We start from the raw sequence: 25,813 nt of genomic DNA on the forward strand, positions 1-25,813 counted from the left end.
ATTAATTTATACCATCAAAACTATTGTTCTGTGGCAAGCCAATCTGCATAAGAAGTTGCAAAGGAAATTGCTTTGATTTTATTTTTCTTATTACAATCGTCTCAAAATTGATCTCATTCGGTTAATGGAAGAAATGTGTGAGGAAAACAAATAGGTAGTAACAGGTTGGGTGAAAACAAAGCAAAAAAACACATTTATTGGATTTACAGAATATATATCACAAACGTTCAAGTAATGTATGTACACCTACTGTACAGTACAGTCACACACATGTATGCGTGACAAACAATTAAAGTTGCTTTTTCGTTGTGTGTAGGATGGGAATCAAATGGCATTTAGTCTCTCAGACATATAATGAGGTGACATTATGGTAAAGACAAGGAACCATCCTGGGCCGAATGTAAATCAGTTCCTTATCAAAAACAACATCAAAGAAACCAGAACTCCCCTGCACAATGCTCCAGAAACCTGAATACATTACAACAGCATGCTGTGCAGTAACAATATGTGAGACGATTACAGAAATAATTCTGCAATGACGTTAATGTGATTGCTTCGGTTTGCAACTTATGCATTCATACGACCACACAGGCAAGAACAACAATCAGGCACGTTGTTAGGCGCAGGCTGTAACCCTTTGCATTCTTAGCATTCTTGTCTCCTTCGTTAGAAGTGTCCTGCATGCCTTAATTGGCTGATTTTGTTTAGTGTGACTGACACACACCAGATGAAAGCTCTGGACATCTAATTACCCAGTAGACCCCCAGCTTTAAATGAGGACTGACGGAAAACTGCTTGAAAGAAAGGTATGTTTAAAAAGGCTACATTGCCTGACTGAGGGGGACTGACCTCAGTTCAAAGCAACTTCATCATCTTTGCGATATAGAGTTGTGGCATTTGTTTTTATTGCATGCTTAGAGAGGCAAAATGCGTCTGCAAACATTTGCAGCACTCTTTCAGTCGTTTAGAACAACAGGGCGCTACTCCACATACAGTATACAAAGCTAGCAGGTTCTATCAGATTGATTGTATTTCTGCGTCACCCCCAGCACCCCTAATTCTTTCCACATGGCATTGGAGGGCAGATTTAAAAGTGGAGGCTTTGGATTCAATTCAATGTAAAGTGCTGTTGTATATTTAGCCGTCACGCAGGTAAATCTGACACACTGTACAAACTGAAAAGAATTTCCCCATGATAAGAAAAATAATGCAAAGAGGGCCAAAACATTAAATACATTACTATCACACTGCAGACAAATACTAGGGCAAACAACTGAGCCAGCCAAGCATTTTCTATTTCCTTTGTCTCTTATTTTACTGAATGTACAGAGAAAATAGGCATTAGTGTTTCCAAATTGTAATGCTCTATAGTTGCACATACACCAACTGGTGCACACAATTTGCACGGGACAGAATAGGGCTCCAATCACCTTCCTGGTGTGTGATGTCTAACAGATCTTAAACGAGCCAGGGAAGCGCGGAAGAACATATCGGTGAAGAAACCACAAGCCAATATTTGTTTTTCGTTTTTTACAAATGCCCAGTTGTTATGCTGAAAGAGGTGCAGTCTGACTCATTAAAGGGTCTTTGCCATTCCTTCGACACCACAGGAGAGCTCAACTCAAGAGTCGTGTCTAAATCCAGAGCCAGCCTCATAAATCTGTTCTGCACAAATTCCCTCCCCCCGGCATGAAAAATTATCTGATAATTTGTCTTTTCCTCTGTGAGGTACACTTCTGGAGTGCGGGTGCCTATTTCCACTCAGTGTAGAGTTTCTTGGGAATGACGTATATGGACTGGATCTGGATTTAGGGACAGAGCCTTTGTTGACATCTGTAGAAAATGTTCAGCTTTAAATGCTGTAAAACCTAAACAGCATAACAGTTGAACAAAAGGATCCTAGTTGCACAACAGAATGCAATTAGGATTTTTGCATATGACATTTTGTACTAAGTTATATATATATTTGAAACTCAGAATTCAGCTATTTGACAAACTTTGTGGCCATATCTGCTGTACTGTTAATAAAATTCTAACTACAGATCGGAACTTTCTTTTAAATCTTAGATGAATTTGTAGCACTTGCTTGTATTTTATGAAAGTAGCTGCTCAGCACTGTTAATAATGGTACACGATGACATAAACATAACTGAAGCTGTATGGAAATATGTTGCTTACAGTTATCCCATAATGCTCTGCTCCCTCTTACTTGTCTTGCAGCCATGGCAACAAACATGGCTCCCGATTTGAAATCTCTTTGTTTCATTCCCTTGCACAGCTTGCAGTTTTAACAGTATATTTGAAAACTTCCTCCTAAATTATACACCTAAAAAAAATGGAAATCCAAAGATTTATTAGAAAAATCTAATCTCACTAGGCTTTGTTCATTGCTTTTAGTGTAGTTTAGTTCAATTTTGCAAACAACTACATACAGTATTGTTCCAATAGTGTGTATTGGCTTACATCTTTGAATGTTTAATCTATCGCCATAATATAATGTGCACTCACCTCAGAGAAATGTTGTGCATTGATAGCTTCATAAACTAAAATGAATGACAATGTCACCTGATTTGATCATATTTGCAATGACTCCCTGTAGATTTCAGGGTAAAATATACAATACTGCCTTTTAACAGCTTGTAGGTTTTGGCATCCGACTACAGTAGTGAACTGGTAACCCCTACACACAGTTTGTGTGCTGTACATTTTGGTCTTCTTTAACTTGCTTTCTGTGCTGTTGTCCAAAGCTGTGCAATGATGTCCAAACCTGTATTAGATCTTGTAAGCATGAATAAAGCACATACAGTAGCACCAAATGACCAACTCCCAGCAAGTCACTTGGTTTTTGCATTTCAAGAGGCCTATCCTGGTCTTTGAGATACCCTTTAAGACCCTGGATCTAATAGGTCTGTCCCCTCTTGAGAAATACTGCACGGTCATCTTCCTTCTTGGTTGATTTTGGCTCAGTTCCAGTGACAAATAACACCAGCAATTACACATTCCCCCCCCCAGTTACACTTGGTTTCTTCACTATCTTCTCCAGTTACCTTCTCCAATCAAGTGCCTGCTTAATTCATGAATTCAGCTAACTCCATGCCGGCCATTTGCAATACTCACGAAGTTAAGAGGAGTCTCATACTCCACTGGTCCTTTAACATTACGTTTTCAATCTTCAGCAAACGCCAGATCGTCACTTGCAACCTCAGCGTTTGCAGCCGACTCTGTGTGGACAGGGCTATTACTCTTCAAATTAAAATGTGTACCTCTACATCGCAGGAGCCAGTTTGGGGTTCTCTCTAGTCTCCCATCCCGACTGTCTGCATGGAGTATTCAGGACTCAGCGCAGGTCATCTACAGTAGAAACCTCTCTCTCACCTATGAGAGGCAAGTGTGCCACAAAACTCCTCCAGAACACTTACCGTTAGCCCTTGTTTCGCTGGCCATTTCTCCACAGCACATATTATTCTGTTTAAGCCTGGCAACTAATCAAATCAACTGCCTGTCCAGCCCCCTATGACACCCCTCAGCTGAATTTTCTCAAGCATCCCTAACTCACAGGCCTGAAACTCAATCCATAACTAACAAGCCCTTCACCATACAGTACTACTCTCCACACTCTACCTCTATTTTAACGAAGGAGACTCCACTTGGAGTCTAGTATTAACACAAAGACACCCTTCCTCCTAGTTTGGTCTTAGAAACCTCTTAATTAGAGCAGAGGAGTCACCAATTCCATACAGAGCCTACACCACCAACTCCTTTCCCTCACATGGAATTTTACTCCCTTTGAGAGCTAATTACTCATTCAGAGCAGCTGTGTCTCATTTTGCAGGTTCTCTCAATTAACAGGCAGCCTGGCTGACAGCCAGTCAATCAGCACATTCAAAACCTTTCTTAAAATTTAGATTTTTATTTCAGCTTTTCATATTGGTTAATGGAAAGTACTTGCAAACATGTCACTTTATATTATTGTTGTAATGCAAAACACCTTGAGATAGAGTTTCACGGAGAGTGATGTATAAAACTAAGATAATGATGAAGATGTTCAGGTGGGGAGCTGCGTCAGTATGCGTAGGCTGCAAAGGAGCAACTAAAGGTTTATTCCATGCTGAAAAGAGCAGAAAAGAAACACAGAAAAGAAAGCTCCACAGTCAAAATGTTTCTTTTCAGCATGGAATAAACCTTTACTTGTTCCTAATGATGATGATGATGATGATTTAGCAGACCTCAGCACTGAGTCTGACGTGTCTTTTGACCAGCATAAGTAATAATTGGCAGTATATTATTTCTTCTACCTTGAATTATGGTAGTTCTCTATTTGACGTATTTGATGGGAAAAAAGGCACAGAAATCTTTAATTTGGTTAAAAAGTATATTGATATTCAACATGAGGGGCCCAGTATACCACTGTTAACAGACACCACAGGGAACTGAAAACACTGGGAAAGGAAACTTACAGCTACATTTCATAAAGATGTCAGCTTCACTGTATTTATACACCAGATGCAATGCATTACAAAAACATTCAATCGACAGAACAAGCCAAAAAATGTTTCCCTTTGGTAAGAATGTGAAAGATATATTTTTTATTTCTAATTTCTAAAATACCCTTTCTCATTAAAATTATACAGCTCATTTTCTCCAAAAGCGAACAGCCATGTCAGTAGATATTGTATGGCTAGCATACAGTACAATCCCAAAGACTAATAGTCATGAAACAATAAAAATGTCTCACCAATTCATCTGCAAACCAGTTTCCAGAGAGAAATCATTATAGAGCTTGATGAGATTTCTCTAAGGAAGTGCTACCTCAAGGGGAAAGGACTACTGCAGAGGGAGCAAAATAAAATGTCAGTCTTCCATCATCTAAAAATATATAATAGCTTTTCATCCAAATGTGATGATATTAGCTTTGCATTTTATTACAAGGGAAACTGAAAAATATTAAATAATCTATTCAGACAAGCGAATGGCTTCCCCACTTAACAAACGACAGTTTTTTTCCACAAAGAAAATGACATTTCTACTCATCGGTAAAGCAGGTATATCAAATTAAAATCTATTTGGATTGCAAACTCCCCTGTTTGGTTTAATTAAATATTTCGAAACTGTCTGAAGTTTACTTAATTTGCCAAACAAAATGAAACTTGCGTAATGATGTTATCCAACTGCAAGCAGTGTTGCTGTGCGGGGAGGTGTGTGTGTGTTGCTTGTATAAGGACTTGTATAAGTCGTTTGTGTTAGCAAAAGTGAGAGGGATTATGTCAGAAAAACAGTGGTCCCCACACATAATCATTTGGAGGTGAATCGTGTCACAAATGAAATGTCATACGAAAATCCCAGCAGGAAGAGGGACCTGAAACCATCTTAAAGCATGGAATAACAGCCTTCTTTTTGTCAGATGCTCTACAGGGAAAATGTCAGTCACAGCAGACTCTGAATAAGACTTGTCCCGCGAACTTACCACATAAAAGAGCAAAGATTTATTCCTCGAAAGCTGGAACATGCTGATGTGGCCAAGGTCCTCCAGATGTTTTCCCGATAATAGAATTTGCCAAAGCTGACATTAAAGGTTTTTGCTCATTGTTGAATTACAATACCAGTTCGGTATTTGATAGGAACTTTCCATTGGGTAGATGCAAGAAACATGAGACAGACGGAGTGTGTCCATCAGGAATTGGTATTCTCCAATCAGCAGAAGGCATTCAGGCTTCTCAATCTTTTCTATATCAACCATTTCACTAGGGGGCGGTAGCTCTCTTGTGTTGAAAGATGATTGGTTGTGTGAGGTGGGCGTGTCATAGGAATATTTCTGCAGCTCCTGTGAAACAGAATTCCAGGTTTTTACAGAATTCATTTTAAATGGGGTAGGTTTATAGGACAAAATAAAGAAGATGTGTTATTTTCAGAAGACCTGAAGATGCAATTTAATCTGAACTCATGTCACTGAAACCGAGAAGAAAATTTAAGATTAATTCTGCCAATCATTTATAGTAATTTAATTAAAGGGTTCTCGTGGATTAGGAATGTTCCAATAGATATTGCAGGGGCAGAATCTTTGGTGTCCTCAGAAATGTTCAATCACTCAATGAAGAAACAATGATAAAAACTCCCAAATGATTCATATTTCACACCATGCATTTAGATACTTTTGAATATAGGGGACCACCACTGAACTTCAGTGACATTATAAGGTGAAGTCTCTCTCAGTATCTGAGAAAACAGATTACAAATACCCCTGAAGACCTAAAGCAATGAATAGTTTGACATTATAATTTTCATTATAGTTTTCTTTCTTGAAAACATTGCTTGAATTGAATCTGAAGGGAATCTAACTTGAATTTTTCTTTACATGGCAAAATATGGGAATATAAACGTTTTTAAAGCAAAATAACATTTTAGAAAGGGTAATGGGAGAGCAGTCATGATCTGCTACCTTTTTAACCAACAGGAGATACTGCATTGGTAAGCAGAGCAATGTTCCACTTTATTTCCACTGCTGAACTGAAAACTCAGTGCTGTTGGAATATGTCTCAATGTTATCCTCACCAGATAGTTGACTATAAACAGACTGAAGAAAATAATCTTGTATCTTTCCATATGTGTGACTCAACTCATAAGCAGAGGGCTGTATTACTGTTCCTAAACCTTTTTAGTCGATCCCAGGCCATGGTATATTTCATCTACTGGATAAATGTCACAGACAGACTCAACCCTCCAGTGCCTACTCACACCTAAACAACCAGTGCCAGCCCTGTCTCTACTGCATCAGATGTGTTACCTTGACAACATCCCCACTTTCTTCATGAGACTGAGCCGAGCAGAAGCAGCAAACAACCTTTTGGTGCTTTGATTTTGGTTTTGATTTATAACACTCTAAACCATGAATAAGTGCTATTATAATCAGAATACATGAAGCATCCCTATAATATTCTCACATCTTGCAATTTTTCACGTCGAGAGTTCCTTTTGTGTTGCTCCTTTCTCATGTTATTCTGATGCCCCATCCAGTACGAGTCAAAACATTTGCAAAGCAGCCACATTTTTAGTGCTGCTGTTCAGAAGGAGTTGACATTGATGGATTTTCTCTGCCCCTCACTGTGGTATGGTATTCCTAATGGAAGGGCTTTATATTGTTACGGCAATTGCTAATAAGCAGACAATGCGATTATAGTAATGAAACCAGCTAATCACATCCAGCAGGTGAGAAGGCCAAAAACAAACATATTTGTAGCATTGGGAGAATGCAAATATTGAATTAAAAATCTGTCACCGTGTTTTTCTTCAATTAAATTTATATGAATACAATTATGGGCATAGCAGTGTGCTCGTTAGCACAGCTCGTGGGTCTTGGGTTTCTTTCCAGAGTGGGAATATTCTGTGTGGAGTACGCCTGTTCTCACCCCCTATTGCCATGGGGTTTCTGAAGGTACACTAGTTTCCCCCCGATTTTCCAAAAACTTGCTGGATAGGAGAATTGGTATCTCTAAGACAGGGGTGGTCAGGCCTGTCCATGCAGCTAGGTGTGTTTTGTATGTCTGTTTTAAACAGTAGCACCTTAAGAGCTAGGAGAAGCTCTTAAACTGGTTCAGTTAAGCCAGTGACTAGCTGGTTCAGCTTGTTTAAAGCTGATCTAGAATGAAAACCCACTGAGAAACCAGCTCTCCAGGTGTACATTGTCTCTCTGAGCCCAGGAATACCAGCAGTGGACTGGTGTCCTGACCAGTACAATAATAATAATAATAATAATAATAATAATAATAATAATTGCTTACACTTATATAGCGCTTTTCTGGACACTCCACTCAAAGCGCTTTACAGGTAATGGGAACTCCCCTCCACCACCACCAATGTGCAGCATCCACCTGGATGATGCGACGGCAGCCATAGTGCGCCAGAACGCTCACCACACATCAGATATCGGTGGGGAGGAGAGCAGAGTAATGAAGCCAATTCATAGATGGGGATTATTAGGAGGCCATGATTGGTAAGGGCCATTGGGAAATGTGGCCACGACGCCGGGGTTACACCCCTACTCTTTTTGAGAAACACCCTGGGATTTTTAATGACCACAGAGAGTCAGGACCTCGGTTTTACGTCTCATCCGAAGGACAGCGCCTGTTTACAGTATAGTGTCCCCTTCACTATACTGGGGCATTAGGACCCACATGGACCGCAGGGTGAGCGCCCCCTGCTGGCCCCACTAACACCGCTTTCCTGTACCTGGGGAGATCCCGGTTTGCTATGATCAAGGCAAAACAAAACGTATTAGCTGCCGTCAAATCCCATGATTTGCACACAGTTGTGGAGAACTTCACCCAGATTCCTTCTGCTCCTCTTCCTTGCGTCTCTGAAAATAGAAGGCAAACCATATCAAGCCCTGTGCGCCAGTTGTGTGACTGGAATTAATGCCCATTCTCGCCCAGGAAGCGGCCAATGAAATTCAAAGCTCGGCCTCAAAACAACTGGACAAATTATATTTTCTGTCACCGGGGAGAGGAAATAAATGGGAGGAACTCAGGAGTTTGCTCGTAATGTTTCCATAAGGAGCACACATGCGAATGGGTTCCCACAGCTTGACAATAACAATAAATAACACTTAGCCTACTTGGGCCTGGTAAGGCATGCAAAGCTCTCTGTTTGAAGAAGGTTGAAGCCAGTTGCTAATTCTTAGACCCAGGGATATGAGTCAGTTTGCAGCATAATGGCCACGGCCTGTTATTAATTTCCATTTTTCAGAAATCTATATTGGGTGCCGGAAATGAATCAAAGTTCACGTTGCTAGAATTATACTGCCTGGTGGGTCTCCTATGTGCTACCAGGAACTGGCAGAAGAAAGGAAATTCTGTTTCAGGCTGAGCAGCCATTGTCTTATGGCTGACTAACACCAACAGGACTTTTAGGAAACATGGGAGAATTATTTAGTTGCCTGGGCTGATTACTTTATCCACAGGCAAAAATGAAGTTGCCGGTACCGTATTGCATTTTAATACGAAAGTTGCTCTTCAGAGAACTTTCCATTACTCTTTTCCATTTCAGCAATAAAGACTGTATGGACTATCACAGCGAATCATGAATATGCTAATGCGCAATCTGTGATGTGATCTGTGAAGAGCATGAGTCAAGGGACTTGAACCGACAAATTTCAATTTGCATTTTCAACCGCTCATGAGAGCGAAGAAAGAACCTTCGGTTGTAGGGAGGGGGGAGATACCAAAAACGTCTTTTATTCCTCCTCTGATTCTAATATAAAACCCATTTGTGAAGCCAGGTGAACGCATTTACACAAGGGACAGAGGGATTTTTAGAATTCACAGGGGATAGGATTTGTGTGATTAGAAATCCATTTGTATTATTAGAAAATAAAATGGTTAGAGTTTTGCCTATATCTTGTACAAAGTGCTGGAATTATAATAACAGAATCTGCATATGAAAAAAATGCTTTTAACCTTTTAATGAAAAGAATCACAATTTTCATTTGAATGCCAGGTGATTCTGCTCAGTTTACCTTTGGCCTCCGGGAGATGAGATTCCGATTCCATCTTTGTATAATTAAGTTCAAGATCCGTATTTAAAAAATTAGAGTATTCCGGTAAACTACTGAGATGGAATTTCTCGTTGCAGAATGCCTTACATTCTGCATTTTCTTAAATTAAACACATCCAAATATCAAAACCTATGCTCAATGCTTAAAATAAGAATTATATGTGTGGTACAGAGACATACTGCTGGTGACAAACCACAAATAACAATCATATTGTGTAAATATATGTTATTTTTCACACATTATGATGGATTCACGGAGACAGAGAGCTTTGTCATCTATTTTCATTCACACTCTGAGCCCCATATGCCCAGAAAAAATACTGTTGGTTTCCCAAAGTGTTTTTGCAGAATTCATAGTTTTACACCTAAAGTACTGTATTTCATCTAAAAACTCTGTGCTCAAAGTATGATTTTTAACAGGGAACTTAGTGTGAAGTATAGCACATACAACAGCAACACCTGTAGCTGCAGTTTTACAAAATATATCACATTTATTGCATTACTCTATTTGTACCAAGTAGTGCCACTTCCTGAAGTGTTTACAGAATATCTTATTGCTGCTTTTGCTGCAGTTGATACACCATCTGATGCACACTTTCCCAGCACTAAAGCATCTGCTCACAGGCTCATTACTAAGTTGATTTCCTTTAAAATTCTTTTTTCAATACTGTATTATTAAAATAATATTAAAATTAAAATCCCTCAAAGGCACTGCGAAATGCATCCCAGTGGACTTCTTGAAAATGAACAGGGAAACATCTGCATGGAAGTGCATTTGAAAATGACACCAGGAGGCAATTATTACAAAGAGTTGTGGGAGGATGGAACACGCTCCCCAGCCATGTTATTGAAGCCGATACCCTGGCTTTTTTCAAGAAAAGCACCTTGAATCCATTATTTACCAACTTCCAAATGGGCTAGATGGATCATTTTTAACTGGTATTATAATGTTCACATATAAAATTGCACGAAATGGCTAAAAATGACTTTTCTGAAACAGATTACAGTACATTGCCCCACTATTGGTTTCAGGAATTAGTGTACTAATGAAACATGGTATGAGCAACCAGGTGTAAAGGAATCTGGAATGCTGGTCCTAAAACTCAGATCAGCTTACGAGTCAAGAATCTGCATCTGCGTACATCCTTGGAACAGCAGAAACCTAGAGTATGGTACATTGTTTCCTTTCCCCATGGGCTGAAGACCACAAATATGGTGTCAATGCCCAGCACCACAGCCAGACAAAGCCAAATCAGTAGCCATCTGGCACCAACTTACTGTATACCACCAGTAGTGTCTAACTGGTCAGCAGCCAGTTCTCCATTCCTCCTTTCAACCCTAAAGCTACAGAACACACTCCAGACTGAGGCTTTTACAAGCGGAGCTTGGGGCATGAGTGAACTTTTATCTTGGCAGAAACACAGAATTAATCTGCTGTCTGACTGTTATTTATGAACTCTTTAACCTTTTCCCATATTCTGTCTTATTACATTAAAGTCTCTTCAGTGATATTTTCAGCGAGATAAATTTCTCATTTGCTACATGTGGTGCTTTTTTTTTCCCCCTCATTATTTTCAAACAGTGGGCAACCTTTTTCGGCACGGAGCAGGGCCCAGGATTTGTTCAACACATAAAAATGCTTTCGCCTTCTGTACAGCAGGAGAATTAATTCTCAGTGTTACAAGTTGAAAAAAAGAAAAACATGGGTACAATAAAAAGGCAGAACAAACATATTGCAGATGTTTGCGGTAGACTTCTTCTTTTTCTGTGAAAGGAACCAATATTTAAAGGCTTTTGAAGATAGGTATAATTAAAAAGACTGTAAAAAGACTATTGAGCATTTCATTATTTTTACACACAGCAAGACAGTTTTACAGCTCATTTGTTTCCAAAAAACTGCTGTCCCTGTTTTCTGTACAGGGCACAGCAGAAGACACTAACAACGCACCAGTTGTTAAAAAGCGAAATTTTTAATTAAGTGACTGGAGGACACAAGAGCATCACAACTTCTTTATTTTACGCAATCGCGGCTTTATTGCAGACAGAGAGTAAAAAAAGACAAAACTGTCAGGCATTTTCCTCGACGTTCAATGTGACATCAAAAGGATGCAACAGAAACACTTAAAGCAAAAAAGAGACTCTCTAATGACATTTCTCCTAATGACTTCATGCATCTGTAGATGTAGGCTGAACAATGGTAATTTATGAACTGCGTGACTAAAGAAAATGCCTATGGGTGTCATTCCACTTCAGTAGATCATCCTAGGATTTTGACTTGAAAACCTTTTTTCCTTAAATATTTTTCTGTCACAGACTAAACCTAAAAAAATAGGCTTTTTTTCCAGCAGGTGCACTGATTTTTTATTGAACATACATGACACGGATAATTTCATTATGCTGATTAACACTTGCCATCAACAGAGGATTATCAGCAGGGGGTACGCTGTGAAAGTCACAGGCCAGCAGTGTGTGTGGCCACGACTGGGAGCAGCACAAGCTGTATATTCTAGACACTTGCTTTGCATTCCTCTCAGAGAGGCAGTTCACAAGCACGTGCCTGTTCACGAGATGTGGAGCCCGAGATGCCACCAGTCATCTTCAAGAGGAGTGTTGGGTAACTCGTTCCATAATCCCGCAACCCCCAAGGAAAACCTTCTTGCTTTGAAAGGAGAACGGCAGTCCCACTTTCTCAGACCGGTTATTAAATCTCAGTAACAGAATAACTTCATTGACGTTATAGAATTTTTTTAACGCATTTTCTAATTAATCTCAGAGTCATGAAGGTACTTTGTGAAGGTACTTGAGTCGCCATGTTATCGCCTACCCCTGTTGGCCACAGGCAAGAGCGAGAGTTCCCATGATTTGCGCTGTGAAACGGCCCTTCCTGCTCACTAGTCACCCCAATGACTAATGTAATGCGATGTACAAGCAAATAAGTACAGGTTGTGCAGCAGACATTTCACTGCAGAAATGTTCCAACGTGATCTGCATGCAGGGTTAACAAGTGAGTAGTATTTATTGGCAATATTTCTATTGGATTAAAAGAGGTGTGTTCACAAGCCTGCTTATTTACTGTGAAATAGGGCACAACATGTCACCAGATTTTTTTTTTTGCTTCTGAATACTGAACACGGCACTTCACATTCTTGGAAATGTAATTTATTTGGTGATGTCAATTGGAGAGCTTACAAGTCGCTGTGTAAATTTTACTTTTCTTGCGGTTTGAAATATTCTCTTTCCAACCACCCAAACCACCCTAACCAAAAGTAGATTCATACCCTGCTTATAGAAACCGTGGAAACAACAAAGCCCTCATGTGAATTTCCAAACAACTTCAAGCTTGGTTTTCACATAGAAGCAGGAACGAAAAATTGAAAGAATGACAATAACTGAATCACCAAATTGTGGTTTTAGGAAATGTTAAGTTTTGCACAGTTGTCTGAGGTACACGCCAGCATCCTGTGTTCCAGACCTGTCTGACAGAGTCATGGATTCATGCCTGTTCTTCTGTGGACCCCTGTAGCTTAATCTGTCTGTCCGGATCCTGCTTTGAGGAGTTAGATTGTGCACAGTTTCCGCATTGAACAAAATAACAATTTTATTTCCTGTGATTATGATCACAGAGTCGTTTTGAGAATGGGAGTTCACATTGTGCCCTATTTTTTTCATTTCTTTCTGCCAAAACCCTGCTGCCCATATACTGCAGATTTGCACAACAGTGAATTTAGGTTCAAAGTCGCAGAAGTGGAAATCTAAAGTCATTTACTTCTTGTTAGCATCTGTACATATAAAATAACAAGGGATTGGTGATGTGAAATACAAACAAATGTAAGCATGACTTTCAATGAGTGCTTGCGTATGAACACAATATATGAACAAGATAAAAAAATAATGTAATACAAAACAGCATTAAATGAAAGAATTCCTCTGCTGTAACAGGATTTTTTTATCATTACACCAGCCAAATGTTTAATTCGTTTTTTTTTTTTTGCTTTTCTCATATACCTTCCTAGCTTTGGAGAGTGGTGAAAAAACAAAGGTATAAGAAAGAACAAATTGGAGCAAATTGCACACTCGGTTTCACCCCCAGATTTAAATTTTTCACCTTCTGACTTCTGCTAGGTGAAAAGCTTGGTGGATATTCCTGTCACAAAATGAGTTTCCTTTTTCCACAGCAAAACCTTCCTCCCTTTTGGCGCAAAAGTTCCATCGCATTTGAATTTACATTTCAAGACAGTTTTCTTGAATTTCAAACATTCAAGTTGATATACTGTAGGATAAAGGGACCAAGAATATATTGGAATTATGTGCAGTATATAGAAACATAGTAGAGAGCACAATGTGTCAGATACAGTTACAAATGAACAGATTTTTTTTCTTCTTTCTGCTATTCAGCGTAGAATCTGCCTCTGCTTCTTGGTTTGCAGTCGGCCCACTGACACAGCTCTGAACTAACAATGTCTTCTACACACTGTAAGCAAGGACGTAGTTTCTTTCTGTCAGATCAACCTTGTTGACACTGCAGATGTGTCAGCTCACACTGCCCTCTCACGATCTTTAGGGTAAAAATCTGTTTCTTCCTTTTGAATCTGAGGTCATCGTGTCTGTCCTGGTCTGGCAGAATTTGATTGCACAGTTTGCATATATCCGTTAGATATACCACAAAAAAAAAACACAAACAGGGTAGCAATCATATCAAAGTGAAAGCATTTTGTTAAAGCTGTTTGAACTCCACCTTCTGCAGAAGAGAAAACATCAAACACAAAAGGCTATAGTCAAAAACATTTTCAGAGGCGATTCAAAACATACTGACATCAGACCTGTCCATTTCAGAGACCTGTTCTGTTTCGTCTGAAACAATCTCCAAGCTCATATCAAATCTTGCAAGTCAATCAGCACTCTCAGATCTTGTCTTAAAACTCGGTTTTATGCCCTGGTTTTAATTCAGTTTAAATTGCGGCAGCAGTTTATGTATACATGTCTCTTTTGTTGATTGTTTCATTGTAAACTGACTTGAAAAGCTGTTTTGTGAAAGCTTATTTTTTATTGTTATTATATACTTCAGGGTTACATTGATACTGTAATCAAACACATTCCACCACACCTAGAAACATAATCAAATGGAAGAAAAATGAGTTATTTGTTTGACGAATGTACTAGGCAGAATCAAAGGACTGTTTTCCACTGTGAAAAAAAATAGATTTACAATGGTCATGCCCAGCGCAGATTTTCACAGTCTTTTTCAGGCCTGGTGGGGTTTTATTGCAGGAAAGTCCCAACATAGTTACAAAGGATATAAAACTTTAAAGGGGTTTTGGAAACGGACTCGTTGCCAACTTCAAACAGCGTGCAGCTAATACAGTTCATTCGATTCGTCTGGTGGCTAATTAATCACAGCTTAAGAAGGAATGACATCATCGAAACCCTCTTTTATGATCCCCTCTGCAGTATGCCAATCCACTACTGTTCGATGCTGTTATACAAACTGCTGCTTTTTCATTGTTACTGCACTAACCGTCAAGCCACATGAATCACGAAAATGCCATTGAAAACAACAAGTGGTTTTTCGGGAAAACCCAGGCTTTTCACTGCGAGACACGTGCATGAAGGCTTTGAAGTTTCACTGCCCTGACAACACGCCGCTGGCTTTAACTAAAAGAAACAGAACCGATGCCGGCAAAACTCTAGCTCAGCACCCAAGCTTTTAATACTGGAAATTACAACCGGGGCTCCTGTGGGTCCTTCGTTAAAGGTTGTCAGGCTGGAAGGCAGCTGGAGCCCTTTCCTTACAGTCCAGACACTTATAAATCTGTTCTTTGTCTGTAGCCAGCTCTGACTGATGTTTCCCCAAACTGTGGTGCTGATCCGGACAGGCATACTGGGGATGGGAGGGCTCACATTGGCCCAGATATCCTTGGCTTCCCACCCTATAGGGCCGTGAGACTTGCTGGGCGCCTGCGGGCTTCACAGTGCTGTCAATGAGAGGTGCATTACCCCACTAATTGATGCTAACCCGTTGACAGATCAGTGCTGCCTCCAACTAGCGCACATTTCAGGTGAAAGAATGCGTGGTCCCACCTTCTCCTCTGTGTTGGTACGAAGGACCTGGAGAAAAAGCTAAATTTATGGCTGCTAAGATAAAAAAAAACAAGAAAAGCATCATCTAGATAGAAAACTTGGGCAATGTCCCAGGTATGAAAATTCCATGCAAGTACTACTACATAATATTGTATAAGCATCTGTGTAGTGGCCTAGATGGAACACAAATGCAGGTTATGTTTAAGAGATTCTAATACAGGTCATTAGTTTGGTAGCATGTAGACATGGATATCTGAGTATTGTGCAAAAGCTTAAGACAGAATTACGGTATGCCTCGATGACAGAAACCAAGGAAACAACAAAGGTGTCATGAGTGGATGTCGTACTCAGTGAATCAGTAGCACAGCTTCAGTGCGCAGCTTCTCAAAGCGAAAGTCGGAAACAACTTAACATTCACTCAATAAGACTGAGCCAGGCTTTGGTATCAATACAGTTTAATTACACTTGGAGCATAGCTAGTGTGGGAATAGGCGTAAGGGAATCTTTCAGTATATGAATAAAATCACATGCATGATTGTGCTTTATGTCTATTATATAGTATGGAACCAGCAATTTGAAATAAATTAGGCAGACTTAAGGTTAACGGAAAGTTGGTCATTGCTGTCTCTTTAGTAATGTGGTTTTTTTTGTACTTTTCTGCCTGTGTTCTGTTTAAGGAGCACAAGCAAACTGCCAGTTTATATATAGGCACATTGAAGGGACGGTTTATTAGGAGATGTGGTAATAAGGCAATTCATGGTTATAAAGCCACTTCTGCTTTAATATGGATAGCCAATAAAACTTTCAATTCAGAATAGCTTTGATTCTAGTACCTACAGTACTTTATGCAACAGTGTAATATATTAGTGTTTACATAATAAGATATACGACAGTTTTAAAGTATAAACTGGTATCAGTGGTGAGTTATACATAAGTGAAGGTAAGGTATAGTGAGTAAGGTATGTCAGCAAGGTATAGTGTAATTCTGTCTTAAGTTTTTGCACAATACTCAGATAACAGCACTTGTCTTCCATACACATATCACCGTTAGCAGGTCAAAGGCTGATCAACGATATTGAACTTATCTCACAAGTTAGCTCTTGAATCTAATTAAGAAGTGGTATGATACAATTTAATTTTTTATTTAGCTTCCCTTCTTCATTCATTGCCTCACAAGACAAAAAAAAACAACAGGACTAGTGTCGCAATCTGAAATCCACAACGGTTCCAACTGGTTACACAAAAGCACTTTCCAAATGGTTAATTTTCAATTTGGGATTAGAATCCAGCCCCCCCCCCCCAAAAAAAAGAATCATTGGTATTGAATATTATTCCTGACTTTGTGTATCAAATGAGACAAAAGCAGAAGAGGTTCTTCACAGCTGACTGACGTGTAGATTTCTGATCTTCTGGTTAATATCCCCATCTAGTGGTACAGTCGATCACCCTGCGCTTTTCCAAGATTAAAGGAACTTACCTTTAGCACAACTAAAACATGACAGCAGCACCCCAAGAATGTAATACAACCGGCCATTATCCCTGTATTTAAGCAGCACGGTAACTTGTTTTTTTTTTTATTTGGCTAATGTTTTTATCTGAAGCAACTTGATTTGGCATCCATTTGTACAGCTGGATGTTTTTTCTGGAGCTTAACAAGTGAAGTACCTTCCCCAGTGATTATTAGGAGATGGAGGAATCAGGCGCTTCATGGTCATGAAAGAACAACCATTTGAATCCTCAGAGCCAATGACTCTGGGAGTTCAGAATGACAACCTATGGTACTTGTGGTGCAGCTCTTTCACATTGTCATCAGTACTTAATAAGACATCAGACAATGTGAAAGTTTAAAATAGTAGAAAGAACCTTTATTGACAATGCAATAATGAAATTTATTTGAAAGTATATCCATATTAAATTGACAATCCCCATGCTACGTGTATTTAGTTGCATTCCGATGTGCAATGGTGAATACTTGGAGGTGATCTGGTAAGATACCACTCAGGTTCTGAATCCTACATTTGTCCCGGTTCTTCCTCATTATCCCACATAATGAATGAGCTCTATAGCTGCTCTGAATTGGTGGGCAGTGAATGTGGATTCATTAGCTCCGTCGAGATGTTCTTAAAAAATGTGGCAGCAATGTGAGGAAAGGGGGTTGGAGCTCTTTGAACACGTGGCTAGAAGCTGTGGGTTCAGATCTGGGCATCGGAAAATTTCATAACACATTTCGTAATAGAACTTTGATGGTTAGATCCTAATCTAACACACAGCTAGCACCCAGGACTTTTGCAGAGCTCTTTCACATCCCTCCTGTCTCTCCATCTACACCTTGGCAGCAAACTTAATATCTCATCCCCTGCAATAGGGAGGGTGTCCTGCCCAGCCTCAGATTGGCTGTCACCTCTCTAGCTCACCAATTCATCTTTCTCTCACATTCATTAGAATCTACAAACTACTAAACTACTAATAATGGAGGAATCACAACAATAATGGAGTCTGTTCTGCTGCTCTTCCACATTCCTGCTGCTTTGGCTACAGTGTGTGGCAGGTGGCACCATCTGTCTGGAACGTGTAGGTGTGAGCCCTGCAGACAAAGCAACACTTTAGAAACATCCTAAAAAAAGTTGCGCGGGAGCTTTGTCAACACAAATCTGTAAACTCCAGGGGATGTTGTCAAAACATTATTCTTAATCTTCTGACAACCAAGATATATCGTTGCCACACTGCTGCTGCTATGTTCACTTGTCAGCCTGGGAGTTTGTAACATTCTGACATCTCGATCGTGTGTACAAAGCGTTCCCAAGAATCATCGCTTCGAAACACCACGTCCATAGCTGATGTTTTGTGCAACACGGCTACAGTGTTGTGTCTGAATGCCAGAGATAACCTGACTGCACCCTTCTAATAATGTCGTGGCACTGTGTTAAAATATTATTGTCTTACATAACCAAACCGCACCCTTTAAGGATCATTTAGAAATATTCTTATGTCTTTTGCATTAGCTAGGAGGCCACTAGTCATGGCCAATGTCAGGCCAATGTCAGTGTTGTAATTAGGAAAATCTGACATCTTTCTATCATGGCTGTGAATATTAATTAACCCAATCACAATGCTACAGAGCAATGCTTGTCAAATTACTTTTTTGTGTCTATAGTGAAGAATCACGGTTGACATTATACTATATGTGCAAAAAGATTGAATGCGAAGACTTTAGACAGCTCCATCTCCTGTAGCTTTGCGATTAGATGGACATCGAATTAATTTGCATATACATAATCCATTGCAATTCCTGCTATTCATTCTACTGTCCAATCTATCAATCATCCATCATTTTTTTTATGAAACTGGTAATACGCTTTTGGCTCTCGGGGTATGTGCACGATGAGACAATGACATCGGTTATTTAATGATGTGAAAAAATGATGCTGTAACTTAATGTACGGGAAATGAATCACTCCTTTAAAGCTCTTCATCAGCATTTCTCACTGCAGTAATGATTTCCCATTTGACCTGGAGAGTCAGCACCTTATTCTGACTGTTGATTACCGTTTCATACACCAACTAAACAAATATCGAATGGAAATTGACTCTAAGGCTGATCCCAGCTGACATATTTATAAGAGCTTCCTGTTTTGAATTATTTTATTGCTCGCGCCAGGAGTGTGATATTGACAAGTTCACTGGCACTCACACAGATCTGGGTGAGGCAGGGTTAGGAAGTTTGTGCATTTTAGCTTCCTACCTACACCTGAGCAAAAGAACTGAAATACTCTTGCATTCTGAGATACTCTTGGAGCAACCCAGTGGCTCATGAATAGAGCCACAAAGTGATAAAAATATACTCCTCATTTAATAGCCACCAATGAGAGAATTAGTTAATTTAAGATCTTTCCTCTCTTTGGTCCTGTACTGTTTCTTTATATTTGGCTATGACGGGCATTAGGCCTTCAGTAAAAGTTCATGCTACTGACAGACAGGGAAATTCCAGATAAGAGCCATATGCAGAGGATGTGTGGCGCCTCGGTACTTCCTGAATTGCACAAACTTTAAAGCTGTGGACAATTGAATCTCATTGGGAGAAAAGGGAAAAAAAACAACTATTTTGAGGAGCAACCTCGGTTGGAACCATGCATGACGCAGGGGTCAGAAATGCAGTTTTGTGTGGGAAATATTGAAATCACATTGGAATCTTCTGTTATTAGGTAGAGTTTGTGCTTTACTGTATTCGTGAAATCATAGTCAGCTGTAAAATCTGAACTCTGCCATCCTCTGTTGCCCCAAGGGAGCAAGGGCACAAATGAGATGAGGCTTAGGTTTGTCGAACATGGGCAGAAGGAGGCAATGAAAGGGTACTGGATGGATAGAATGGCAATCAGAGAAGCAACAGGACTTATACAACAGGATAAGCGCAGCTTATCACCAGCTGTGAGCTACCAAGCATCCAGGATATCTACTCAGCTAGATGTCTGAAGAAGTCCAGGTCCATTCTCAAGGAGCCCAGTCATCCCAGTCACAAACTGTTTTCGCTCCTACCGTCTGGTAAACGGTACCGAAGCATTCGGTCCAGGTCCAACAGATCACGGAACAGCTTCTACCTCCGGGCAATAAGACTGCTAAACAGCCAACCTGCAGCTCCTTAGCAAATCACCTGTAATGGCTACATGGACACACAATTCTCACTATATTCAGCACAACTGCACTACATGTATATATTGCACACGCCATGGACACATAACAGCTCTGCTCACATTGAGATTTATTCAATTTCAAAAATGTAACCTTTTGTGTTTTTGTGAATTTTTGTGATTCTTGTGATTCTTGTCATTTTTGTGAGCTCGCAGAAAAAGACATGTCATTGCCAGCAACTGCTGCTGCACGCCGTATTGTTGTGCGTTTGATCAATAAACTTTGATAAACTTGGATTTGACTGCACAGGCATTTCCACAGTGGCTACACTGTATATATCCAGTACAGGGGAGCATGGGGATGCAGTACATAACATTCCTCCCCTTGCAGTGCTGGGGCCCTGGGTTCAATTCTGTGTGGAGTTTGTGTGTTCTCCCTGTGTTCATATGGGTTTAACACAGGTGCTCCTGTTTCCTCCCACAGTCCAAAGACACATGAGTAGGTTAATCAGCTTCCTAGTAAATAGGCCCTGGTGTGAGTTTGTCTGCTCTGGGATGGACCTCCTGCCTTGAGCCCATTACTTGCTTTACTTGCCCATTCTACATACACTATATTATACTCTACTCTACTCTTCTCTCTAGTGCTTTGCCCCCATACACCTCGCTGTTCAAATATGTTCCAGCTTTGTCTGGAGGAGCATCTCATGCCTTATGTCAACTTTACACCTCAGGAAACAGATGTGTGGACTTACTGTACTTATCTTATCCCTGCACACACATGCCATCCATGCAAATCTCTCCACGCAATCTGTTTTACAGCATCACCAAGACAGAAAACACCCAAGCTGTGCATACGCCTTGTATCTTTCGTGAAATGATTAGCAGGTCAAATAAAAGTCTGAATTCTCTGAGCAGGAAAGACTGAGAACAGGTTTCGTTTAAACTCTGTTTGCGGACAGTAAAAAGCATGAGCTGATGTTTACTCTGATATGCCTTTCCCACTTTGTATGGTAATATGGATGTAAAACAAGCAAACAGGTAACACTAGGGGAATAAGATATTAGGGAACATCCCAGCAAGGACAGGCGGTCCCAGTAAAGCCAGCTTTCTGACTGAAAAACAGGAGGAACTGTTTTTATAACGCCCAGTTAATGGAACATCAGATGGTCTTCCTGTAACCTTGTGCTAGAATGAAGTGCTGCATTCCAGCATGCCAGGACCCTTATATATTCATATGACAACCTGGCAAAACTGATTAAAACACAGATGGAAGCAACTAATTGATGCTTCCCCCGCATGGAAAATATAAGCTAAGTGAGACGCGTCTGAAACCTCTCTCATCCCGGCTATTGCTTCATTTTCAGGTTTCTCAGAGGCACTGCGGCTTGGCCACCCGGCACAAGGGGAATCCAGTCCATTTCTGCTGGATTCAGCAGCCCCTGTTCTTTGAAGGCTTTTGCAGAAAGTCCTAATTAGACAGGCCTTTACTTTCGCTTGCCAGTGGAAATATTTTCAATGGCATATTTCACTCATGCCCAGACAGTTACCCTCTGTCTCGGCCACAGTGAGGAGGAACGGGCCCTACTGTACAAGATGGCTCTGCCTTGATTTAGACAGGAGGCCAGATACTTCTTCAAGCCAGAAATAAAAAAAGGCTTCTGAATCTGACCTCCTGTACTGCACACAAGCTACCCCAGCCTAACAGAGGAAAGTCAAAAGGTTCTCATGGATATTGTGTGTTGATTTAGTCCTATCAAAGTGATTCTTGTTCCTTTGGGTTCATGCAGGTTAGGCAGAAGACCATCTTTAAGCTTCAGCGTGTACCTGTGTACCTGTGTACCTGTGTACCTGTGTACCTGTGTACCTGTGTACCTGTGTACCTGTGTACCTGTGTACCTGTGTACCTGTGTACCTGTGTACCTGTGTACCTGTGTACCTGTGTACCTGTGTACCTGTGTACCTGTGTACCTGTGTACCTGTGTACCTGTGTACCTGTGTAGTGGAGACAGCATGCAGGTAGGATGCTTAAGAAAAATGTGAAAGGAGGCGTTTAAGTTCAGCTTATGTAGTGTGGTGCAATACAGGGAGTGTCTGGTGTGGGGGCGGAGCCCCGGATTAAGGAAGACGCGTTGCCGTGGAAACCACACCTGACGTGAATAAGTGATTGAACTGCAGGTGTAGAAGTGCTTTTAAAGGGGGAAAGATGCAGCAGGACCTTGCTCTTGCTGTCGCTGCAGTGGTGAGAGAGCCAATGCGGAAAGGCTGCTGTGAGAGAGCCGGGCTGCAGCATGAGAGGAGCGGGTGTGAGACGTAAATACGCGTCTGAGTGAACAAAGAATGATCAGCACCTGTCGTAACGGGGTGGAGAAGAACGCCAATTCCGGAGGGGATTGCGGAGAGGAATAGTCTCGCCAGGAAAAGAGCGAAAACGTCAGCCTGCGAGAAGACTGATTGAAGAAACGGAGCTTTGTGAGATCATCGAAAGATTTAAAGGGCCAGCATCCTGCTAGGGTGTGAGAGCAGGGCTATAGGTGTCCGCTGTATGAGTGAGTGGTGGGTTGCGTGGTAGAGGGACCCTCCCACCGGCAATACATGGTATTGGGGAAGTGAGTGGGGTCTATCTGCTGTAGCTGCACCCTGCTGGTGGCTGTGAGTTCACAGCCTGAGAGTGTGTTGGAGAGGGACAGTGTGTTGGGTCTTGGCATGGTGTGTAGTGCCCAAGAGACTCGGTGATGTAGGTAGTGTGTGTTTGTGTAACCCAACCTGGTGGTGTTGGGGAAGAGGATGTTGAGGCTGGAGGCGGACCTGGGAGTCTGAGGCACTGGCTGTGTGGAACAGTGACCTAATGGAGTAGGAGCAGGAGGCTCTGTGTTGGTGTTTGGGAGCAGGAGGTTCCTAGCGGTGAGGACAACAGGATGAACTTGGTGAAACTGAGATTCCTAAGTTAAAGGGTGCAGAAGTAAGGGAATGTGGAGTCCTGTATCCTGTCACCCTGATGAGTGTGTGTGTGTGTGAAAAGGACCCCAGAAGAGCTTATAAAGGGGCATGATGGGGGGGAGAATGGAGGCCTGACCACACCCAATGTGGTGTCAACTTCCCCCAGGGCAGCACAGTAGCTAGTTAAGTGGTGATGCTTAGGCACAGCTGTGTGTGATTGGCTTGTCGTTGCTACAGTATCTCTCCCAAACATCAGTTTGATATTTTACTTTACAGTGATTCTTCAATGATCATTCAGAGGGATGTTCCAAAAATTTTCCATACTTTCAGGCACTGTTGCAACAGTAATGCAACTCTGACAGTCTAGAAATATACCGAGTATCAAGAGGAGTTTTTTTTATTTTTTGGAAAAATAAAATCTATATGTTTTGGATATTGACTGTTTTTGGTCTGTTGCTTATTCATACTTGTCATGATGCACTCAAGTGACTCTGAGTGTTTCATAAGTTCTGGATCATTTCATTGGTGAAAGCACTGGTTGGGCATAAGACATAAGTAAAGAGCTGATGCCATGTGTTGAAAATCAAGAAAGGAAAAACGCATAGAGGAACTATAGTACATGCCCCACTTGAGAGAGCACAGTCTTGCTCCTTGCACATCATCATGCCGCTTCTGTGAAAAGGTCTTTTTGTGAGATGAGAATGTGACAGGCTCTAACTGGCATATTGAGCCTCAAAGAACATCAGTGGGTGAGCTGGGATGACATGTAGCATCTCGGGTTCAGAGACCAGTGTCCAGACACACACTTGTCCAGACTCTACAAGAGGCACGTGACAAAAATGTGCAGTCTGTATTGCTTCCAGTAGTGAACATGCATGCACAGTACTGGTCAGTGGCTCTCTAGGTACATTGTACCCCTAGTTGATCAAACCATTGATGAAATTAGCATACTGTATTTGATTTATCTCTTAGAACTTTTTCAAGAATGGGTATTGACCCATTCCCAAGTTTTGCCAATACCCAATTTAGCACCTGTTTATTTTCATTTTTGTTTCCAGATTTGTTTTTGACCTAAATAACCAGTACTAGCTCATGGGGGCAGCCCATCTCCTCTCACCATGAGCTCTCCCACAGGAAGTAATGGTGTCCATTTCCTCTGGAACTTAACACCATAAACAGGTCACCACCAATATTTCATTGGAAATGAAAGGTGGAAAGGTAAAAGGAGACACCTCTATAGAGCTTCTGAACATGACAAATGAGGATCAACCCATAAAGTCATGATGGTACAGCTTTCTAAATGAGCTCTAACTGTTACAGAATTGGAAAAATACAAATATGAGTGGCTTCTAAGATGTTTTTCCCCTTTCATGTTACACAGATTTCTTTTTTTATGTCACAATTATTGAAATTTTCTTTTCCCTCTCTAGTGCAATACTCTATTTCAAGATCACTTTTAAGACTTCATTGATCTTATGAAGTGGTATCAGGGGAGAGTACAGCTTCTAGCACTTATTGATTGTAATTGTCGTTCTGCTCCTTGCTTGTAATAAAAAGCTTATAAATCATAGATAAGGCAAGGACTCATCCACCAAAGCAGATCATTTTTACTGCCCAAAAGTTAATAAATCTTTCTAATATATTATAAGTTCAATCTCTATAAACTAATTCCATTGAATAAATGCATATTTATAGGTTTAATTACATGACATAAATAACACATGCATAGTTTTTAAAGTTTGTTGAACTGCAGTGTACAATAAAATGACTGCTAAAGAAAAAGGTGTTTATGCTTTGTGTGCAAGGTTTCACTGCTTAAAAAACATTGGTTTCTGGCTATTTCAAATGGAGGGCCTGCTACAGTTGTTCAGACGGAACGGTTTCATTTGAAGAGGCTGCAGAAATAAATTTTGTCCCAAACCTCCTGAGACAAATGATGTTTTAATTATTTAAACCTTGCGCGCCACGTAAAATGTTCCATTTTTATATTCAGCATATAAATACAGTGTGTGTATTATAGATAAATGGATGGATAGATTCACAGAATTAAAAAAGCTTTGCTTTCAGTGAAGTATGTTTTAAATTCACACACAAGTCATCTACAAACTGATGAAGAGGTATAGACGGCTCACATGCTGCAGTACAATCATACTATTAAAGGAGACCCATAACAAAAGTCCCTGTGCAGCACAGACAATTTGTATCAATCAAACTTTGAAAGAAATGTGGAATTCATTCCGTTCAACAATGGGATGGTACTCACCTGTGTCTTTTTTAATTTCGTTTTCTATTCAGGATTATTTACTTTGTTCCGAGTGTTGTCGATGCACACATTCTAGAATATGTGGGTGAAAACTCCACACATTTAAAAGTTGGGAAGAAACCACCAAAAAAAAACAAACATTTGCTTGTTCCCTCCTAGACTGAGACTTCAGATGCAAAAAAAAAAAAAGTAAGGGAAGTCTGTAAATAAACATTCTGCGAAGAGAGATGCTTGAAAATTCAAAGAGCCACACTAATTACTGGAGAGGAATAAGGTGCTCCAGTTCTGTTTTCTAATTAAGGCAGCATTCCAATTAACAGATCTCTCTTATCTTGTTGCTATGCTTCCCCGCTAGGACATCTTG

The 25,813-nt window shown here is 40.5% G+C and overlaps 1 long non-coding RNA gene across 1 annotated transcript; it reads right to left on the minus strand.

Moving 5' to 3' along the window:
* Window positions 1–4,383: 4,383 nt before the first annotated feature.
* On the minus strand, window positions 4,384–25,813 carry LOC138241995 (uncharacterized). The gene is made up of 3 exons (XR_011191263.1): window positions 25,450–25,813; window positions 8,224–8,350; window positions 4,384–5,821 (listed from the first exon to the last, which is right to left on the minus strand). It is a non-coding gene; the product is annotated as an uncharacterized lncRNA (long non-coding RNA).

The sequence above is a fragment of the Lepisosteus oculatus genome, chromosome 12 (assembly GCF_040954835.1).
Source record: "Lepisosteus oculatus isolate fLepOcu1 chromosome 12, fLepOcu1.hap2, whole genome shotgun sequence".
Classification (NCBI taxonomy): domain Eukaryota; kingdom Metazoa; phylum Chordata; class Actinopteri; order Semionotiformes; family Lepisosteidae; genus Lepisosteus; species Lepisosteus oculatus.